Genomic DNA, 9,794 nt, shown 5'->3' with positions numbered 1-9,794 from the left:
AGAGAAAACATGGTCGTTTACAGGTATCTGTCCCCTTAAACGCGAAAAATGGAAGTTGTGACAAATCTGACAACGTTGAAATTTTTCGAAGCGCAACCTCGTCGCCAATTGCGAAATTTAGCAATTTGGCATAAAAACACGTAAAACGCAAGGAAAAAGTTCAAGTTCAACTTAGTCTACAATTCACACGTTCGTGCATGAAAAACCAGAAGATAGCAAATGTTTTTTCGAATAGCGGTCATCCGTGTGTATTTCTGCCATGAAAAAGCTCTACATAAAAACCATTTGCTATGCGGAGACGGCATAAAGCTGTAGATCGCTCCATTTGTGAAACGACATCAAGACGCACACTACAAATTGGAAAAGGAGCTCGGCCAATCGCGCAAAAAAGGTGCAAGCGCCAATTATATTTAAATAATTTCCAAATTCTCATCCATATCGTAGTAGGTCTGCAGTTTGTGATGTCATTCTGAGTCCCACTTTTAAAGATTCGAGTTATGTGAATGATGTCTTGTGAAGTTATATATTTTCTTTAATTTACAATTTTTTATTATTTATTAGGGCACTTTTCGATTCTTGCCAACTGTGTTTTCTTTCTGAACTCTCGTTTTTGAATAGTCAGAGCAAAGTTATGAACAGCTGCTGTAGACTTTAAAATATTTACATATTTATCGCTTCTTTACTTTACGGCCACTTTTCCACGTTTTTGCATTTTTCGCATTTTCACTAAATACTCTTTGTATGGGTGATAATCTCAAGAGTATTTACATACAATCTCACATATGATTGTAAGCCTACGTATGCTTGTATCTAAGTAAGCGGCAGTAATCGAGATACCCTATAGGAAATATGTATTAGTTTAGGCTCACAACAATTTGCTGAAATTTACAACACACTGTCTAATACCAAAATAATTCGCCCACTCTGTTAAAATTTCAATTTGAGGCAATGTCAACTGCCCGACAAGATATTGCTTAAGGGCGTCAATCTCAACGCTCCACTGCTCCTAAAGACTTCAATTCTCGAAGTCAAACTTCGTTTCGAATCGATGAAGGGAGACGATTTCACTACTCTAACCGAGTGAGGCGATTTTGTGGCTTAGCTCCGAATCGCTACCACTCCAAGCTGCTATCAAAGGTGTGAAATGCGTCTAACTAGAACCGAAGTTAGTTTCGTGGTTGTCCGTGTCGGACCAGGGCAGCTAGAGCAGGCCTCATGTATGCCTCACAAGCGTATGTCCTCATAAAAAATATGTGCCAAGCCACATGGTATGCAAAAATGGGATTGATCTCAGCTACACCTACATGACCAAGTTAAGGTAGTCAAAAGGTATTTTCAAAATTCCACCATTTTGTTATTTTTCAAAAAAGTGTTCCCATTGTTACACCTGTCAGCATGGCAAGCCTACAGAATAATAACACTGAATAACAACCCAAAAATATCTTGTTTGATGATTACATTTTCTAAAGCAGTTTTTCATGCAGATTACAAATCTGAAAACCGTTTTTCTCTATCACGTCAGGTTTTTAAGATATTAACATAAACATACATTTTTTAATCCCTTATTGTTACGAATGAATAAGAAAATAGAGTTTAGTTTACTAAGTTAATAACATATTTGCTATTTTTTTTCAGTGAAAACAATGGCGTCTAGAGGCTGCATCAATTCACCAGACTTGTTTTGTTATGTGTGCGGCTATCTCACAGACAAAAGACACCGAAAGACATTTACACCATTTCTGAGAAAAGCTTATGAACTATACTTTGATTCAAAGGTTCACAAGTTATGGGCACCACAGTTCATTTGTTTGACATGTGCATGCAACTTACGGGGTTGGCATTTGGAGTTCCTATGATATGGCGTGAGTCAAGCAACCACATCACTGACTGTTATTTCTGTTTGACAAATGTCACAGGTTTCTCATACAAGACTCGTTCATCTGTGAAGTATCCAGATATTCCCTCGGTTTCAAAACCAATTCCACATGATCCAGTCAGTTGTCCAATACCAACATCACCTACAGAATACAGAGTCGATGATGCAACACAATGATGCAATTGTCAGCACAAACGCAAGTCTACAGCCAAGAAATTCAAACCAAACTAACTTTTAATTTAAGGAACTTTACGTTATACCTATGTATTTTACAAGTGTATTATATCTTAAACTATGTGTATTTATGTTAAGTAGTACTCTATTCAGCGATATATGCTCTACTGTGACTTGCCTGCGAGTTGTTTGCTTTGATACAATATTAAACATATATAAATGGTCAATGCCAAATATCTCAACAACGGTGGGTGATAGAGACAAACGGTTTCTATATTTGTAATCAGCATGTCTTACTTGTCTTAAAAAATTGTTTTTGGATAATATTTAATGTCAATAATAACATACTAAATATAAAATCAAAACGATCGCATTTTATTTTCTTAAAAAAAAAATTCCTAAAAAATATCAATAAAAATGAGTATTTGACCAGACTACTAACTTAATGGTGACGGGTTTGGAACGTACTCCGAAGCCCGCTAGGGTTTTAACGCGAAGCGGGTTGTCTCACGGATTTAGTGCAACAGCCATTTATTTTTCTTATTAACTTTCACCGTATCATACTCAGGTGGCAGAATATGACAAGTCCGATGAAGCAAGAACGTCACTGTTCATGTTTAAAAATGCCGCCAAGTTCTCAAATAATTTGGTATTACACAGAGGCACTGAGGGATCCATAAGGCAGTTTATGCAGCTGCTTAGGTGCCCCTGAGACGCACTGAGAAAATAATTAAACGAGTGAGAAAAGAGTACAATTTTTTACGAGTGAAAATTTTACTTGGAGTTTTGTATCCTCAATGACAATATTACCATTCACAAAAACATATTTCAAGTTACGACACTCATACATTCGCCGTAGCCAAATGGTTGGTGCGTGAGTACCATTCGGAATTCAGAGAGAACATAGCACAGTGGTTCCGCCATAGGACATTGGATGAAAATAGTCATGTTAAAATTATGCAACAATATTTAGCTAAATGTTAGTTCATTAGTCATAGTAACTTAGAGTATAAAAGAAATTTCAACTGATTCAACACTTCGCTTATAATTGTGCCTCCAAAGTAAGAGAATTTGAAAAGTGATAGTTAGCGTGGTCTCCGCTCCGTACTTACGCAGTTCCGGGAAGTGTTATTTTTCTAAGAATTACTGTGTTTATGACCTGTTGTACAATGGAAATTCTAGTTGAAGGTATGTAAAACATGTTGAACGTTTTCTTATCTTTTTTAATTATTATTTGATGGGTTTTCAGACCGTACGAAATACGTACTTTAAAATTTCCCATTTTTTTTTTTTTATAAGAAGTTTGTAAAGTTTTAACTAAGTTCGCACGAATTCGCACAAATGAAACATACATTAAAATATTCTTACATATGTCCTCTTTAAGGAAAAATAGTTTCCAGCTGCGATGACCTGCGACTGCGCTTGATATAGGGTCTAATCTGTACCTATGTGACTCATCTACGAGTAAATGTTAGATTTGTGGTGCGACACCTAAAGAAATGAATGGCGTAGAAAAGTGTAGGAACAAACAAGTAAACTCCAGTAGATTTGAATTTGGTTTATCACCCCTGCATTCTTGGATTAGATTTTTTGAATACTTTATTCATGTTTCTTATAGAATCGAATTTAAAAGGTGGCAAGCACGTTCATCTGAGGAAAAATCACTTTTAGCTAAGAGAAAGGAATTCGTTCAGAGGGAGTTTAGAGAACAATTAGGCTTGATAGTTGACAAACCGCGAAGTGGAGGAAGTGGCACCTCTAATGATGGAAATACAGCACGAAAATTTTTCCTTCATTCAACCATATCATCCGAAATCACAGGAATAGACAAACACGTTATAGACAGATGTAGTTATCTCCTACAATGTCTTTCATCTGGTTTTAAAATTAATTCGAATAAATTCAAAATATACGCACTAGACACTGCTAAAATTCTAGTTAGTAAATATTCATGGTATAATTTACCTGCATCAGTTCATAAAGTGCTCATTCATGGGTCGGAGGTAATCGATCATTGTTTATTATCAATTGGAGAATTATCAGAGGAGGCAGCTGAATCATGTAATAAATTAGTGAAACAATTCAGACGTGACAATACCAGAAAGCACTCAAGAACTGTAACTAACAGATCTTTTACACAGGCTTCTTCTTAATTCCGATCCATTTATATCTAGTCTACGAAAATTACCATGTAAAAAGAAATCTATGATGTCAAGAGAAGTGTTAGATTTACTGAGTTAAAAGTTTTGTATTTCTAAGTAATGGACTATGAATAAGTTCGTGCGGTTTTACAACAGATGGCGTAACTTGATTATTATTCCATCGATCCACATTTCCAAACATTCATTGGAGAGCTACTGTCGTAAGGCACAAACGTCAGTATAAGTTTTTTATTTGAAGCGTAAACAACAATATTTTTACCACACTTGAAAATGTCGAATTTCGTGCCAAATAATGTGTTTTTGCGGGGAATTCTTCTTCATTATTTTAATATGAAGAAAAAAGCAGCCGAAAGTCATCGTATCTTGGTGGAAGTTTATGGTGAGCATGCTCTATCTGAGCGAACGTGCCAGAAGTGGTTTGCACGCTTTAAAAGTGGTGATTTTGGCTTGGAAGACGAAGAACGCGAGGGTGCGCCGCCAAAGTTCATGGATACCGAATTGGAGGAATTGCTCGATCAAGATCCGGCTCAAACGCAAGAAGAGGTTGCAAAAACTTTGGGAGTTGATCAATCAACCATTTCCAAACGTTTAAAAGCCATGGGAATGATCCGAAAGGTAGGCCATTGGGTGCCGTATGAATTGAAGCCAAGAGACGTTGAACGCCGTTTTATGGCATGCGAACAACTGCTTCAACGGCACAAAAGAAAGGGTTTTTTGCATCGAATTGTGACTGGCGATGAAAAGTGGGTCCATTACGACAATCCAAAACGTCGGGCAACGTATGGATACCCTGGCCATGCTTCAACATCGACGTCGGCGCAGAATATTCATGGCCTGAAGGTTATGCTGTGTATCTGGTGGGACCAGCTGGGTGTTGTGTATTATGAGCTACTGAAACCGAATGAAACGATTACGGGGGATGTCTACCGACGACAATTGATGCGTTTGAGCCGAGCACTGCGAGAAAAACGGCCGCAATACGCCGATAGACACGACAAAGTTATTTTGCAACATGACAATGCTCGGCCACATGTTGCACAAGTGGTCAAAACATACTTAGAAACGCTCAAATGGGATGTCCTACCCCACCCGCCGTATAGTCCAGACCTTGCGCCATCCGATTACTATCTCTTCCGATCGATGCAACATGGCCTGGCTGACCAGCACTTCCGTAATTACGATGAAGTCAAAAAATGGATCGATTCGTGGATTGCGGCAAAACCGACCGAATTTTTCACAAAGGGAATCCGTGAATTGCCAGAAAGATGGGAAAAAGTAGTAGTAAGCGATGGACAATATTTTGAATATTAAATTTGTAACCATTTTACGTCAATAAAGTTTCAAATTTCGAAAAAAAACCGCACGAACTTATTCATAGTCCTATTACATTAACTTTTTGGAAAGTGAATATTTTATTATTTTCATAAATAAGAATAAGTTAACTCATCCTTTCGGAATTTAATGTTTTTTTCTATTACTGTTTATAATTTAAGATTTATGCAAAACCTTAAACGGAACAAAAAAATTTTATGTAAAAAATGTGAGTACCTAATTTTCCTTTGACTTTTTATATTAATTATATATTACTTTATTATATATTATTATTATTATATCTTATACATATTCTTTTTATATATATATTACTTTTTATATGTCTTAATGTTTTTTTAACAAATAAAAACATTTATCAACTTAAAAACGTACTAAAAAGTCATTTATCACGCCAAAAGTTCCTATGACCGCTCTTCCTACGCAGCGGGACCACTGTGCATAGGTTCGAATTCCCGTGAAACATCGTAATGAAGAAAAAGTTTTTTCCAGTAGCGATCGCACCTCAGCAGGTAATGGCGAAACTCCGAGTGTATGTGAAAAGCTCCTCTTAAAATATAAAGGGTTTTCCAATAAGAGGTGATATTTTGATATTCAAAGAAAAATACTTTTTCTTAATATAAATGATCGGATGTTTATTTCATTATAAAGGACAATATCCTTTTCATGAAATTTTCCATAACCGAATTGCACAGTGGCTGCCCTATGTCCTCGATAGCCTCACGAATTCCATCTTTGAGGTCTTGAATTGACCCTGGCCTGTTGGCGTAGACCTTCTCTTTCACGTGGCCCCAGAGAAAAAAGTCACAAGGTGTTACCACCTCATTTGGACGTTCACTGCGTTGTGCATCATCGGTGTCTCCGCGATCACGTTTGAAGTAAGTAAACAATCCTTTTATTGTTTCTTCTGATGGATCGGAGTCGCCTACACCTTTCACTAGTTTGAACGGTATTTTTTCTCATCAATAAACAGTGTAAAATTACGAAATTCCTTCGAAAATAACAAACGTAGCGGAACTCTTAGCACAATAATTCACGAACTAATGAATTGAATATCATGGAATTTAAACAGCTATCTTTTTGAGGTTAGTACTAACTGAGAAAGAGCTGAATGCAATGAAACTAGTGCGATCTATGTGTTAGGCCCGGGACTTTTCAGCACATCTGTTATTATATATACAGGTATAAAATTAGCGCTATATCATTTGCTGGTTGTTTGGCCGAGCTCCTCTTCCAATTTGTGGTGTGCGTGTCTTGATGTTGTTCTACAAATGAAAGGACTTAGAGTTTTATGCCGCTTCCGAGCGACAAATGGATTTTATTATGAGGAGGTTTTTTCATGCCAGAAATATACTCGTAGGTTTGCCTTTGCTAGCCGAGGCGCAACCGCTTTTAGAAAAAAAAAACATTTTATATCATTTAGATGTTTCGTTCCAACAGTGGGTTTCGGACCCTCCCACTACCCAATGGTTTGCACACATGAACGGCGGCCTTTTAAAATTTTTAGTTATTTAAGGGGTTAAGGGTAGACAGAATTTTCAAAAAATTGGATTTTGTTTTTGCATTTTCTTAAAGCATAATATCTAGAAATATTGTGTGAAAATTTAAAGTGAGTCCGACATATACTTTTCGAGTTATTCAACAATTAACAAAGGGCGCTCGGGCGCTCCGGAGCAGATAGCAAAACTTTAAATGCGTTTTTCTCAAAACTAAGTGTTTTTAACTGCTGATCACTAAAACCTATAAAACTTGGTAGATTTCAATGAAATTTACACCGCTTTTGAAAAGCATAAAAAACTCGTGCCTGATCGAAGGATATTTTATTTAAAAATTTCAGTTTTTTAAACAATTAATTGTTGGTTTTTTTCTCGAAAATCTGAAAAATATTTCCTGAGGACCGCTATATTGTTAAATTTGAAAAAAAGCTTCGATCGGGCGCAAGATTCTCTATTAATAAAACTAATTTCTCTTATCCGATTGGTTTAGATGGATCTCAAAGGACTTGTGATGATCACCGCAAGGAACTTCTGGAGAAACGGACTCAACACAAACTGCGATAGCTTTTACAATTATTTTTTTTTTTCTGAAATTTTAATAAAGTCAAGTCGAAACATGATAATACATCATGCTATGTTTTTATTTTTGTAAAATAGAGCATTTGACTAGCAAATCATCACCCCCTAACCCCTTAAATCACTTAAAACGAATTTTTTTAAGTGATAGGTCAATATCAGCGAACTCAATAAATTCTCTGAGAGTTCGAGCACTTGAAGCAATGATAAGATAATTCAATTTATGTAACCACACATAGAGCAAAATATTAGAAGCTCTTCACTCACTTGAGCGTAAGTATCATAGATACACTCTATTCTACCTTAAGCCACCAAATATATAGAGATTAATGCAACGAGAAGAAAATCTAGAAGCCGTAGTGACCAGTATCGAAGAAGGTTCAGAAACGTTGACTCGGCGTCGATCAACTGAATTGGGCATTGGCAGAGAGTCAACGTTGCTTATTTTGTAAGTGTATTTTGGGCTACATTCGTATAAAATTGTGTGGGCACATGAATTAAAGCCAGACTACCATGGAAAATTTCATGAATTCGCTAGTGAGTTGTTGGAAATGTTGGTCACAGAAGCGGATTTTGTATCATTTTCTCGCACCTGGTCCATTCGTGAGTCAGCAGCTGCATCAATAATTGGCATTATTGCAGTGAACACAATCCACAAGCGTTCTTCCACGCATTAAGGCGTACACAAAGATTGACTGTTTGCTGCGGTTTTTAGGATCAGACCTTATTTCTTTCGACTTGAGGAAGGAGACATCGTTACCGTCATTGGACCTCAGTATACCACAGTGTTAATCAATTTCATCTAGCCAGAGCTCAATAACACCAATATATTTGAGCGGTGGCTCTAACAAACTTCGATACGTCCGGATCTTACTTATGGTGCTGAAATCTGGAACTGAAAGTTAATGATATCAACCAGCTATTGCAATTTAAAAGAACCATATTGAGAAAAAGCTACGGTCCTATTCGGCTTGAAAACTGGACGTATCGCATCCGTTACAACAACGAAATTGAAAACTTTATTGGTGGTGAAAATATAATACGTTTTATTAAAGCGCAGCGGATTAGATGGATTGGCCACATTATAAGAATGCCCAACGAAAGAATCCCAAAATGGGTGTTTATTTTGCGTCCAATTGGAGGAAAGAGAGGCCGACCAAGAAAGAGATGGCTTGATGACGTAAAAGTATGCTTAAAAGCGATGAACGTTCGTAATTGGAAAAATGAAGCACGAGAGAGCCTGAATTGGAGAAGGATTGTTGCTGAAGCTATGGTCTACCACAGACTGGGAAACTAAGAGAGAGAGAGAGAGAGAGAGAGAGAGGTTCCAACAAGATGATGCTACATGTCATAGACGCAATGCCATGCACAAAGCTGTGAAGGGGAAATTTGACGACTGGATCATCTCATCACCTCGCCACACAAATTATGCTTTTACGGTTGTTGTGATAGCATAAAGGAATCGATATGGATATGTACTTATATACAGTGGCTCAATGAAGAACTCGGACATGCATAGCATGCAGCTTCAAATTTAAAATTTTTGTAAGAAATGTAAGTTAAATATTATAATTTTTATATCTTGCTATTGGGGATTCAAGTAGGATTTAAAAATAAATTCAATAGTAACAATAATTTACAAATCCATTACCTCCTTGTTAAAAAAAAATTTAGCATGGAGCATTCGCAAAATTGGTGTCAAAAAAAAGTCGGACATCTGGCATTATTGCGATTGTTCGACACTTTATAAAAGAGAAAATCCCACTATTAATTTTCTCTTCGTAAAACAATGCAAAGGAAGGACCAAACGTAATAAATTAAAATAAAATTTCTGTCGAGTTTTTTTGAATAAAAGTCTAAATTATAAACATGGGTAGACAGCCTGCACAAAGCTCAATTCAAGTCAAATTTAATTATTAGTCATGATGGAAAGGGTTAATCCATTTAGGAAATCGTAGAAATATGGATAGACCTCATTCGACTGTTTACGACGTGATAAAATGTTTGAAAGTAACAAAATCCGTGGAAAATAAAATGAAATCGGGATGACCAAAACTGTTTTCGCATGCAGAGGAACGATGAATAGGGTAACAAATTAAGAAAAACCAAAATTTGAGCGATCCTAAGCTCGCATCCCAAGTCGCCCAACACATTAAATATTAACTGAAACTCCGAAAATAT

This window comes from Anastrepha ludens, chromosome 4 (genome assembly GCF_028408465.1).
Source record: "Anastrepha ludens isolate Willacy chromosome 4, idAnaLude1.1, whole genome shotgun sequence".
Classification (NCBI taxonomy): Eukaryota; Metazoa; Arthropoda; class Insecta; order Diptera; family Tephritidae; genus Anastrepha; species Anastrepha ludens.
This window is presented reverse-complemented; position numbering follows the sequence as displayed.